Genomic DNA, 13,489 nt, shown 5'->3' with positions numbered 1-13,489 from the left:
ATTCCTCTACCAAGGCTGAGGATACTGTGCTGGCCGCCTGGTTGCCCTCACCCTTATTTTTTTGCTCCTGCTTATTTTTATAAACTAAATGTATTTTTTCTTAAATTTAGAGTTAATTTTAGAATTTTATTATAGTTTATTTTTTAGACTTTATTTTTAGATCGCTGAGAACACGTGTATAATTTTTTCAGTAGGTTATTTTTCGATATGACGATCACTCTGGCTAGCTTCGTTGCATGAATTTACAAATGGATCCTTATTCGGATTGCTAGTTGCACTGCTAGTTTACATAAGAACCCCTTTTTTGAACTTAAAATTTACAGACAGACCCCTCACTTGTATGAATATACACTACGAGTACAATTTTCAGATTCGGATCCCAAAAATAATCCGCCGGCCATAGCCGGCGCCGGATCGCGAGGGGGGAGATTCTACCCGGCGGTTGTCCGCCGCGCGGCGAGGCGATCGACGGCGTGCCGGTGCCGGTGCCGGAGGCCTCACTTCATCTCTCCGCCTCCTCGCTTCACTTGGGGGTTAGTTCTTGTCGCAGATCATCGATCTCCTCCTCCTGTTCTTCAGATGGCGAAGCATTCGAAAGGCGCCGCGATGCACCGCGTGTTGTGTTTCATTCGATTTCGTGTACACTCTCTCTCATAAACTCGTTTAGTTTCGTGATCGTCGCTGGGATTTTCGCCCTAACATGCAGTGATCACGCGATGCCTCGACGGGCAGTAGCTCTGAACTTTCTGAATTCACAGGAACATCTCATCTCCTGTCTGCAATTTTTCTGATGGATTTGCGCTTTCCTTGCATTCCGTTTCGTTGAACTGAGTAAATCATACACAGATCGCCGTGGACCATGCTGCGGGATCGATTTCGAGGCCCATGAGAGACAGCGAGCCTCCCTCCGTGCTTGGGCCCTTCACTTGGGCAGCAAGGCCTTCTCATCTGGTACTTACATCTCTCTATTTCTCTGTTAGTTTCTCTTAAATTAAGTATAAGCGAAGCGATTTATAAGTGATCGAAAAAATAATTTGTAGGTGAACTTGTGTATGTGTTACCGGAGATCTAAATGCAAAGGCTAAAAAATAAAATATGATGAAAAAAATCTTAAAATCAATTCCAAATTTAAGTTTAAAAATTACATTTTAGTTTATAAGTGCAAGCATAAGTGAAAAGCTGCTTGCATACTAGGGCATCGTCATTTCAAATATTTTCTTGACAATTGCGATGCACTTGCAGCAAGTAATTGAAGTGATAGTCGTACATTTTCTTCACCATTACAGTCCACTTGCAGCAAGTAATTGAACTGATAGTCGTTTATAACCATTTTCTAACAAGAAATGCTGCTTACTGACCACAATTTTTTTGGTGAGATTGTGTATGGGAAGTGGATTGCCTTACATTGGTCAGCAGATCTACTTTTGTACCGAACGGTCGGTCTTGTTCTAGATCGTCGTTTTTTTTACCCATCCACATCAAATGCATCCATTATTGATCTGTTTCTGCATTCCATGACTCCAGAAGAGTTGACGCAATAGATCGAAGTCCGTCATTTATAAGTTTCAAAAAGGGAAAAACAATGAAATTTGGTGCTGTATTTGTTACCAGAATACCAGTGCAATAGAAGAGTCATTAACCTAGAAAATTGAGTGCAGATTGCCTGTCTTTTTTCTTTCAAAAAGGTTTGAATTTCGTGTGATCCACAACTTCCAATGATTTTGTATGCTGCTATTATTTTAGCAGCATTGACGCGAAAAAAGTCTGCTCCATAAACTATGATATATCTTATTCAGTAGGTCTTCAGTTTTGATTGAACCATAGTTTAATGCACTGCATCAAACTGCAAAATTCAACAGATATTTTCCCCCAAAATTTCCTATTGGCGTCTCTCTGATTAATTTAATGATCAGCTCAATGATTTATATGCTTTCCAAGTCCACAAGCAAACTGTTACACGGCCCATGGCCATATAAACAACACCACCGGGAGAACGAATGAGCTGCAAAAGAACGCATCAAAGAATCACTGGAACATGTCAGGCTAATTGCCGGGTTAATGCTGGATTTTATTTTAGGTTCTTTCCTGTTCTCTCACGCTAACCCAGCTGGTAACAGTCTCCAGCTTCTTGCTGCGTCCTAATCATGCAGGTCACGTCCTTGATTTAGGTTTATTTTACGCGGAGGTGACACCATGGCGGTGCCTGCCAAAAAAAGGCTCCACTTCGCTGCACTACGGCTGCTGTTGACTAGCACTAGAAAAACAGTTTGCTGTCTGAGAACTGCAGAGGGGTTGAGCTTGCGCATGTTCTGCACAGTCATCATGTCGTAAGAGCTTCTAGGAGTTCTTGGAGTATTGTTTTCTTAGGAGAATTTTTGTTCTTATTATGCTAACCACATCGGCAAGTTAGTACCACTCTTTACTTTTTATTGCGCTAACAGATGATGAAGAGCAAAACATTTTTTCCGAGTGATGTGCATTTGCATTATGCCTTTGCGGACTAACAATCGTCATCAGGTTGATAGCCGAGTTGGGATGATAGCTTTTGGCTTTTTTAGGGAAAAAAAGACAAACGGCATATTTATAAATGAAAAATAATTTATAAATAAAAAATTGATATATTTGTTCTTAGTGATTTAAAGTTAATGTTGTAAAATAAATTATGATAAAAAGCTCAAATCTACTTTAGATTTAAGGTTAAAAATTTAAATTGGCCTATAAGCATAAGCGAAAACGAAATATGGGGCCATATGCTTATGCTACTCTTGCTGGTAAGCTACAAGGATTCATATCCTATTCTCCCACCTGAAAATGGTACGTTTCATGCAATGAGATTTGATATGTACAGTATGAGCTAACTCTGATTAAAGTATTAAACTACTGTTTGAAGAAGCAAAGCACTTTGAAACGAGATGAAGCATTGGATTCGGATGGTAGAGGGTTGAAGCATGGTAGGAAGTAGTAGGATGTACTAAGATTAAAGAGTTGGTGTTGTGTTAGGTCTGGGGTCTATAGTCTATACACGGCCACATAGGTAGCGTGCCCTCCTTTTCCATGTTTGTTCAACATGGAGAACACACTTGCAATAACTGGTAGACATCTGACAAATGGACCTGAGAAACTGAAGAAATTAGCTGGTTATTCTCTCACTTGTGTGTGACTAAAATGGCTTTTATATTGATCAATTATACTACGATATGGACAGCATGTTGTACTAATTCGAATATATATTTCTACCAAAGTGTTGGTTATATAGTCAAATTTAATAACAACCCTTTCCTGATGTCAGATCTTTGTCAAGATTGGTCATAACATTGGTTCAAATGTATTTGGTTTCCCACATTTGTTTCTTTTGTATTGGTGATATGTAAAGCCTTAAGATAGGTGTTTTGTCTGGAACCTAATCCCAGTTCGTACAAAAAGTGATTAGCCGTTTCTAGATTAATAGTGCGCTTTTGACATCACCGACCGAAAACGAGGTTAGTTAATAGAAGACAAATTTCTGCAATAGTAGATTGCTTGGTCCTACAGCAGTTTGCTGTTCCCTTGTTGGTTAACTTATCAGGGCTGTTAACTGTGTACTAAGTACTAACTGCATGCCTCAGGCGCCATTTGCCAGCTCCTTGTGTGTTGACAACTCCAAATCTGACAGCTCCTGAAGTTGATGTAAGCCATCTTTTATCAACGCGATTCAGGAGCATGGGTTTCAACTTTCAATTGCTTGGTTCTTACGAGTTGTTCATATGAGCATATCACTGTGTCAGTGCTTAGTCCCCTTCCAGGCACGTACAAATGTCAGGGGAGAAAAGTTGCAGAATCATTTATCTGCAGTAGGAGCAACTCTCCTATGCTTTTTTCTGAAAAATGTTATCAGTACTCGCTGACATGTCTGTTATCATGAGTTGTTCCTCTTTCTTTTATTCTTTCAGGAGAAAAGCCTGAGCTGAAGCAGTTCTCATAATAGGTTTCAGCTTGGAATACTCATCTTCCGTTCTGACCTCTGGGAAAATGACATTATGCACAACACAAGAACTCATTATTTTCAGCCTACCATCTCCAGTTAAACATTTCTCTCTCTTTTTACCAGGATCATTTAAATCATACTATTCTTTAAACATTTCAGGGCGCTGTTCACGAATAATCATGTGGTCGTGCGTACAGTATTGGCTACAGTTTTACAGCTCAGTCTGTCGACAATGTCAGGCTCTGATCCTGAAGCTTGAAACATCCATTTGTTTGCTGGTCAAAAGGTCCTTCCACTCAAATCACCAGCTGACAGTTTTTCTTTTCGAGAGTTCCTGAGTTCTCGAGTGCTGGATATCCTCAACAGCGCGTGCATTTGACCTCACTGGAAATCCTTTTGCTTACTCCTTCTGCCAAGCATCTTCATGTTCGTGCTTCTCCATAAATCTAGACAACCTAAAGTCTGAAGTCTGAACATTCTCTAGATAATGAAATAAACCTAAAGCCTGAACATGCATCTCCATACTTTAACAGACATCACTTTTTTTCTTGGGTTTCTTGTCATAATTCCTCTCCTTAATCCAGCTCATTTTGATCCAGCACCATTTCTGTGGCTGACATTGTGCATCTCATTGGTTGCAGCTGAAACACGCAATTAAGATCAACTGCAGCGAATACTATTAACAAAGGGCCTCTTACTCGTCTAATCATGGGCGTCACGTCCTCCCCCGATGCATCCGTCCGCTTCATTATTTTACAGGGGACGTGACAGCATGGCGGTGCCTGTGTTCGCTCTGCGGCGTCGCTCACCGTCAGATGTGCATGCATCCACGTCAGGTGACATGTAGAACACAGTAGCCCCCGGTGATGCAGAGAAAAGGGTTTAGAGTAAACCTTTCTTCCATGAAGTAGGTGTTGCTGATGGAGTCTCTCCTCAACCGATTTTTATGGATACATCGCATGCTAATTAAGCTTCAGTCATTTGTCCTAATGTGCTGTTAAGAAGTTAAAGATTGTTATCTTTCAGTCTAGCCATGATATAAGCCTATACTGCTATGTGTACATATACATGCATCAGAGTAGCTGGTGATGGTATATCTGTTGCTTTAAGAATTTAATTGTCCAAAAATTTCGGAGTAGGTTTGTTTTTTTTTGTATTTGTGTCGTACGTGTACGACTTGTTTGAACTTTCTGTTAGATAAATGGCATATGTTCTTGAATGCTTCTAATTATACTACAAATTATAGTGGTAGATTCAGCGTGACTGTGTCTTCCATATTTATGGAATTTGGAGCTGTGTTTTTACATGATCTATGCTCTTACCTGGAACTAATTTCTTTTTGACAGGAGTTAGAAATGGATGAAATTTACGTAGATGCATGACTTAAAAGAGCGGAGGTGGTGTCAGCACATCGTAAGGATTAGTCAGAATATAACCTTACCTCCAGGTAATTTATAGTTCTAAATTGTAGGGCCATCTGGTTAGTTACTTGTGTCTGTAAGCTAGTCCTTATCATGATTGCGTTTTAATATATATCAAGTGCCTGAACAATATACTAGTAGTTTGCATCCATCTCTTTTTGAGTCGTTGATCATATTTGTACTGGAACGGCAACTTTGTACTACCCTTCGTCAGTCAGTTATGATCCTGACAGCAACAGCGATCGTGTCTTCTCAGTTGTGTTAATCCATAATCCTTGCATTTTTGTATCATATCATTGCTGTACTCTGATTTGCTGGCATTTCTTATCTTGACAAGTCATTTTGGCATGGTCAAATCCAAGTACAAAAGGGCATCCTTTTCTATCATCTTCTTCCATGTTATATTATAAGCTGCAGTAACTGTTAATACTGACCTGTTCCTGAATACTGATTAGTATAAGCTTGAGAGCATTCTGAATGCAGTGGTTAGTAATCGGTAATAGTTAATGCTAATAGGAGTACATGCCGCTGCAGAAATATAAGTATAAGCATGGTGGAGTGGAGCAGATGCAGGCATTTCTGTTGGCCTTTCCCACTGTTTCTGAACCATTAATGAGAATTAGGTAAGCCATAAGCAAAGCAAAAGATGTAGCATTACTAGTAGTTAATTATGTTCTTCTGTTCTCTTTAGATTCTTTCTTGAAGCACCAGCTGCATCTGCAATATACTAACTATTCGTTTTGTATCTGCTATAGAGTACTATTCATTTGTATCTACATGTGACATGTGAATGAATCAGCATGCATGTAGCAAAACTGCAAAAGTGCCAGATCAATCTGATTAATCTATGCACACTTGTTCACTTGATCCAGCTAACTCGTGCAACCACTAAACTACTACTCGTTGCTTAATGCCAGAACAAAACAGATCCTTCAAAATTCCTCTTCCCCATTAAAGATGCTCTTTTGGAGCTTTTGAAAGATTTCAAATAACAGCTAGTTTAGTCATCACAACTTGTTGCTAACTGATCAAGAAGATGCATTGTAATCTAGGGTTGCTGCTTCAAGAGGATTACAGCTGCTGCACTAAGGACAATAACACATCTAGTGATCCTATTGACCATGCTCCATGCATCTCTTATGAAGTATACCTTAATTATACTAATTAAGCTCAAAGACATCTGGTTGTATCCCAATAATTAAACTCCCTCCTCTCCCTTTCCAACCATTGCCGTCACACGTCTAATCTGATTAGATGTCTTGCCTGATCACCATGGCAATTGATTTATAAAGCACGGTGCCACTATGCCGGCGCCTCCAAATTGCTCACTACCATGACCTCTCACTCTCAAAGCAATTGTAACATGAACCCCACATTAACCATCTTTGCAAGTATCCAACATAGCTCGGTCTACATTTTTTTTTCTTTTCTTCTACATCTGAATATCTGAATTTAACAACAGGAATGGCTTGTCTCCTAAGTTTTTGGGAGGGGGCAGTCCTCTACTTGATTTGCAATAATTTTGCATGAAACCTGCAACTAATGTGCTATATTGTATGTTAGGTTGGTTCTTCCCTATCAGAGACGCTTTAGGTATGCCTCTTCCTAACCTCGGCTAGCTATAATGACCAGCCAAAACCTAATTTGGATTGTAATTAGGTTTAGTTTGAAGATTTTGGCATTTGTAGATTGTGTTAGGTTGTTCCTATATATGCAATCTCTTGCTTTTTCGTATGTGGCCCCCTCTAACAAACCCAAGGTTGGCACGGTTTTTAGGCTTTTTCGGCAGGACATGAAAGGAACAATTTTCAGCATGTCGACTATCTCCACTACTGCAAGCTACCTCTGAAATTCTCCATGCATGTCACCCTGCATCTAGTGGTGAGTTGATCCTATGATATGCTATATCAAGTTTACTTCTAAAAATGCAATCATGTTCTTACATACATCCCAATCAATTTACGCAATTATAATGATAAATCTTCCATTACTTTCTTTTTTATTCAAACACTGAATTAAATTTCTAGCTTACGGTGGCGCGCATAATTGTGGAATTGTGATTTGAACATAGTGCCTCCACCACCCCAGTTTCCCCCAAAATAATTCATTCTTCTAAGAGATTCATGTCACCTTTTGTCTAGTACAAGTTGATTTTGCAATACTACATTTTCGGAGGTCTCCAAATAATTTAAGAAATGGACCTGAGCAGGCATGATTTTACATGTCATGAAACACTTGGGTCCACGAATTCATGAACACTTCTTATTTATTTGACCAATGGATCGACAACCAAACTCCCCAATTGTTATGAAAAAAACAGGAGTGGTTTTATTAAGAACTGAAGAGATTTTTATTTGCCATAGGAGATTGGAAAAGAATCCCGACCACATTGACTGTAATTAATTCCCTCTCTTGATGACGAGTTTAATTAGTCTGCTAACTGCATTTTAACTTTACAGCTCCAATTTCAGCTGCCGTTTTTTCGGTGAGAATGACATCTCCAAGAGGAGAGAAAAGAGAGATGAGAAAAGGTTGCTTTTCTCTGTCATGCTCTGATTCCATTGAGAAGAAAAATGTGCTCAGCACTACACCTAGAATCTTGATAGCATTGGACAACGGAGAGATGTGAGTGTGCATACCCTGTGTATATCTTTCCGACAGTAACGTCTTAGGCGACCAAACCCTAAAATCTCACACAAAATTGTGGCTAAAAACATTGCACAGGAACAATGACAGGTACCACTCTAAGGCTGATACTGAAGTGCCAAACTGTTCAGGTAAAGAAACGTATCAACTTTTATCAACCTCTTTGATCTGCAAAACTATCAGTACGTTCTGATTACAGAAGAAGCATGATCTTGTCTCAACTCCTAGCCCATGGTAATATCGTCTTAACTGGAAGTATACAAGTAAAAGTTATACACTTCAACTCAAACTCTTCTCACTGCTGATAATATTGGTAAGGTTGTTGCTGGTTTTCTTCAGGTATGCCAAATTAAGCTGAGTATTATTATGCTATCTAAAAGTTGAAGCATAAAGAAAGTTGCGTGATAGTGTGTATATAAGATAGAACCTTTTTCTTTCTTTCTTGCAACTAATACTTGGAACAATTCTGTCTGAAGACTTGAAATTTTCTGTCTGAAGCTTTTGTTAATCTAGGTCTGAAACCTCATGAGTTGACAGTGAAAACCAACAAAAACGCAGTATAATTCAGATGTCGCTTCACATCGAATTCAGATCACCGCGCAATTCTTTCGAAATTAAGTCTGTAATGCGATAGGGATGGAACAGCCTTGATGTAGACACCATTAATTAGTATTAGCCTTAATATCAATCATGGACTATAGTTAGCAGTACTACATAGTTACTGTTGGTCAAACGAAAAAAAAAATAACCAATCACTACGAACCAACGGCCGTGCATCTTGTAGTAGTAGATGGTAGCAGTTGTTTGGACGGCATTCTTTTTATCAGGAAGAGGTGACTCTGCCGTCATCATGTCTGGATACTCTTGAACAGTTTTGCTTGCACTCATAGTCCTCTAATTAAATACTGCATACATGAAAAGGCTTTATTAATTAAATTTCATTAGTTTGTTAATTTGGGATGTGCCATTGCCATGTTGGATCTTGTTAGATTAATGGTAATGGGGCACACCAAATGAAAATGAAGTTTCTTCATCTGTTGGGGGTGATGCATCTCTGAATACCACACATTTTTGCAAGGTAGCTTAACCAGAGAAGATTGGATAACATGAGGGTTATGTGGGCCAATTAGTTCCTGATAACGTAGTATCATCTGCAGATTTTGTGGCTGGAATTAAAATTCGCAGGAGTACAGAAGGCAGCAAGCATGTGCATGTTAATTACTCTCTTTTGATCTCCACAAAAACAAAGATTTTCTTTGATGGTACCACTGTTCTAAGTCTGTACTGTGAAATTTACTTTTGGCGTTTGGCAGGAGCAGAGAGGATTTGGAGTACTAAGTTGGTGCAACCAATTAATCAGGATTATGCGCCGACCTAGCTTGTTTTGTTCATCTGGCATCATATCAACAGCAATTAAATTTGCAGTTCTTTTTCACTTTTCTTTGCAAGCAAGCTAGTAGAACATTTGGCACTCTAGCACATAAGTTTGCCTTTCTGGACATGAACAGTAAACATCACTAGGTAGTTTAAAAACTCTAGGATCCTTTTTCCTTTTTTGACTCTGGCAACTTCTTTTAATTTTCTTGACTCTGGGAAACGTGTTGTTAAGCTTCTTTAAACGGTCTTCTCATTTTCAAATACATTATCACTACATTTGGTCGGGTAGCAATCAGTGGATGGACAATGCTTTTGTTTCACCCTATCTCATTGCGATTAACTACATGTGCAAACCTTGAGCTGGAATCTTCTCCACCCCAGAAAACCAAAAAAAAAATAAAATCAGATAAGTGAATCAGTCCTGAGATCTTATCTTCTCCTGCCTGAACCTGAAGCAGAGTAGTAGTTTTCTTTGATGTAAGCATGGTAGTATAAGAATCATCTCCTTTTCTTGCTGTAACAATTGAAACAGTTGACACTTGACAGTTTCTTCCCCTCAAAGAAAAAACTGCTGCCATTACATCCTTGGAATGTCAGAGCATGTACAATAGCAGACTATAAATCAGCTATAAGTATATTTTAAAGAGATAAGAGGGGAGAGAGAAGAGAAGTGAGCTACTAATTTATAGTCAGCTGCAGTACGGGCTCCAAGATACAGTGTATGTATGATATATGGGACCATGTATTAATGTTTTGTAGGTAACTATTGTATAAATTAACTATTAGATTGACTTTAGATAAATTAAAGCCAGTAGTAGTTAGCTATACCATTGAATTTGCTCTCAGTGTTGCAATGTACTACTGTTGTGCAGGATTGGTTACACATCAGCCAGCAAGAAAAAAGGCTTTCCATCTCATCTCAGTGTTGAGTGGGCTACAGCCTACACATCACACAAATGCTCCATCCACTATGGCAAAGATCGAAACAAGATGCAAAAGAAAAGAGGCCTAACATGCACACAACTGCCTACTGCTTGCTAGTGTTAGCAGCAGCAGCAGCTTGCAGTAGTGCAGATTGATTCTTCAAGTAGTGGAGGTTTGCAACTGCAGCAAGCACTTTTTGTTGCAAAAGAGACCGGTCTTTTTTTGTGTGTGATCCATGGATGGACAGGGAAGGGCTCTACTCTGGCTTGATTGGTGCAAGGGATGGAGGAGAAGACCCCAGCTGATGGACAGGGAGGTCACTGTGATTCGCGCGTGCCAACTGCCAACCGGCCAAAATGATGAATAAAAATCATACACATCGTCGTCGTTGTTCGTACCTGGATCTGTCATAGATCGATCTGTGTCGATGCTGTATGGGATTTTTTTTTACGTGAAACGGTTCAATTTTGATGTGAATGGCTTATAGTGTACTAGTACACTGGTTCATGATACTCTCGTAAGAAATTTTTTGGGACATGTTTAGATTCATTCTTAGATATTGTTATATGTAGGGTAATATTTTTAAGTAGCTATAAAGTCTTATATCGTGGAACGAAGAGATAAGTTCCTGTCAGGCTATAATAGTTGTGGCGGTGATACAGTGAGACTGATGCTCCGATTGCTAAAATAATAGAAGAGACATTGCCGGTGCTACATGCAAACAATGCCACTATACGTATGACCACGTCGTACAATTCGTGTACGACTGACGGTCCGGCCAACGCTGTTTCCGCTATACGTATGACCACGTCGTACAATTCGTGTACGACTGACGGTCCGGCCAACGCTGTTTCTGTCCACCGCTTCCGTCAGGATCGTGCACGGATCGTACGCGAATCATATTTTATATGCAAAACAATGGACTTGTAGATGTTACGAAAATCTCTCTTTTTTTTTGACTTGTCTCCATGGACAATATATTATCCAAATGATATTTTTTGAGTATTAAGCATCAATGTACTCACTTTTTTATTTTACGTCTCATTGACTTTTGGCGTACGTTTAATCATTCATTTTATTAAAAATTTATGTGCAAATATTCGAAAATTATAAATGATGCCTAGAGTAATTTTGATAATAAAACAAATCATTAAAAAGTTATTAATTATATGAATTTTGAACTAGATGAATAGCCAAACTTAGATCCAAAAATCAACAATGTCAAATAAAAATTTAGAGGCAGTACAATTTATAATTTAAACGAGTAAATTAACTTTGCACAAATTGTTAATGCGCACAAAATTAAAATATATTCTAGGTTGTTTTCCTTATTCCACTAGTGGAACATAGTGTCCGGCCGCTATTCCATTACGAACCTTACGGTGCCATTCCTTCGCTATATAATTCCTTCATCCGTCTTATTTTTTTACATAATATTAATTATTTTAGCGATTTAATTTATTAATAAAGACACTTTAAACATGAAATATAACTTTATATATTTGCACAAAATTTTAAATAAGACGAATAATAAATTATAGATTTAAAATTCAATTGGCGTAAAATAAAAAAAAAACAAAAACCAACGATGTGTTATCGCACGAAATGGTTGAAATCCAACATGTCGACGGGGGACCGATAAAGCGTCGTCCGACGTGGGGGGGTGCAGGCGAGGACGAAGAGAGCCCAGGTCAGCACGCAGCAGGAGGAGGGGAAGAAGCCGTCGGTTGAGGAGGAGATGAGGGAGGAGAGGCCGAGATGCGGCGGCGGATCGCGCGGAGTCGATTGGCGGGCGAGATCTCCCTTGCAGATTGCGTTGCGTTGCTTTTTTTTTTTTTTTTTTTTTTTTGCCCCTTTCGCCCGTGCGCGCGCGGCTTATCCCGTCGTCGCGCGATCGCGGCAGCGGCACACGGGGGAGCGCGGGGGCGTCCACGTTTTGGCCGCGTCGGCCGCTCCTTTTTGAGCCGGCCTGCCCGGTTGCTGCGTCGGCCGCGTGATGGCGCGAGGGGAGCAGCGGCCGATGGGGGTGGGGTGTGGCTGCGAGGATGTATGGACAAAATTTTTGTTCCTGCTACTCCCGGTCTGATGTGGTGAACAAATATTATTCCTGGCCGGCCGGATAGCAACCTGCTGTTACTACTACCACTACTTGTGTGTATGCTACCTTTTTGTGTGGTTTTTTGCCCCTCCTCACGACATATTGAGATGGGAAATAAGGAATACCTTGGAAAATACTCCCTCCATGTTTAAATATATAGCGTTGGTTAGTTTAATTTAAAAAAAGGAGGGAGTAGTATTGTTTTGGTTTACAAACCGTTTGAGGCTTTGACCTACGGAAGTCGTCTCCAGTGGGAGTGAGCGCGAAAACCACGATGAATTCAGCTTCCAATGTTTGAATTCAAAATCGGTTTTATAGGGACGGGTTTATCATAGTTTGCTATAATAATCCACGACTTTTTCATGGTTAACACGCAATTTAAAGCGAAAACCACCATTTGGTTGAAATGAGGAAATTCGCACTAGGAATGATTTTGTCGCGGTTCTATCACGTTAACTGTATATTTTAAAGTGAAAACCGTCGCTTGTTCAATCAAAATTATTTTAAATTTAAACAACCCAAAGAAAACCACGGAATATTGCTATCACATTCACGTGCTTAAGTTTGGTTATACCAATAGTTTCATAAACCCTACTCCTATATAATGTCTTTACTTTGATTGGTCGTATAGTAACATAGTATGTAAACCAGAGAGGAGTGACGTGGCATTCATCATCATCATCCGATTAGCCCTCACCGGTGGGTATGCAACACATCTGAATTAACTCAATCTCCTTTCAAAAGAGTAGCACACTAGTCATAGCACCCCCACTGGTCGGCGAACCGTGGTGCGATGCACACACTCTAGTGAACCCAATTAATAACAGGACTTTAACTATCTCTTCTACGCGTGTTTATAAGCAAAAATTATAATTTTTAACTTTAAATTTAGAGCTTACTTTTGAGTATTTTATTATAATTTAATTTTCTCGTTATTGCTTTTAGATTTTATAAGAACATGCATATAAAAAAAATAAATATAAATTTATAATATTACTAGATACGTCGGTTGTCTCTTTTTTTCAACAAAGAAAACAAACAATGAAACCACCCGTAGTA

General features: G+C 39.3%; 1 long non-coding RNA gene across 9 annotated transcripts; it reads left to right on the top strand.

Moving 5' to 3' along the window:
- Positions 1-286: 286 nt before the first annotated feature.
- On the top strand, positions 287-11,035 carry LOC107303955. Of its 9 annotated transcripts, none has more exons than XR_001549964.2 (11): positions 287-533; positions 847-951; positions 4,124-4,250; positions 4,606-4,871; positions 5,311-5,411; positions 5,920-6,008; positions 6,949-6,978; positions 7,162-7,266; positions 7,845-8,010; positions 8,110-8,162; positions 10,281-11,035. It is a non-coding gene; the product is annotated as an uncharacterized LOC107303955 (long non-coding RNA). The 9 variants fall into 9 exon arrangements; XR_001549959.2 differs by lacking the exon at positions 6,949-6,978 and adding an exon at positions 3,930-3,964 and having other exon boundaries at positions 288-533; XR_001549962.2 differs by lacking the exon at positions 6,949-6,978 and having other exon boundaries at positions 290-533; positions 10,281-10,504; positions 10,580-11,035.
- The last annotated feature ends 2,454 nt before the right edge of the window (positions 11,036-13,489 follow it).

The sequence above is a fragment of the Oryza brachyantha genome, chromosome 1 (assembly GCF_000231095.2).
Source record: "Oryza brachyantha chromosome 1, ObraRS2, whole genome shotgun sequence".
Taxonomy (NCBI): domain Eukaryota; kingdom Viridiplantae; phylum Streptophyta; class Magnoliopsida; order Poales; family Poaceae; genus Oryza; species Oryza brachyantha.
The sequence above is the reverse complement of the archived record's forward strand: the minus strand, read 5'-3'. Positions and strand labels throughout refer to the sequence as shown.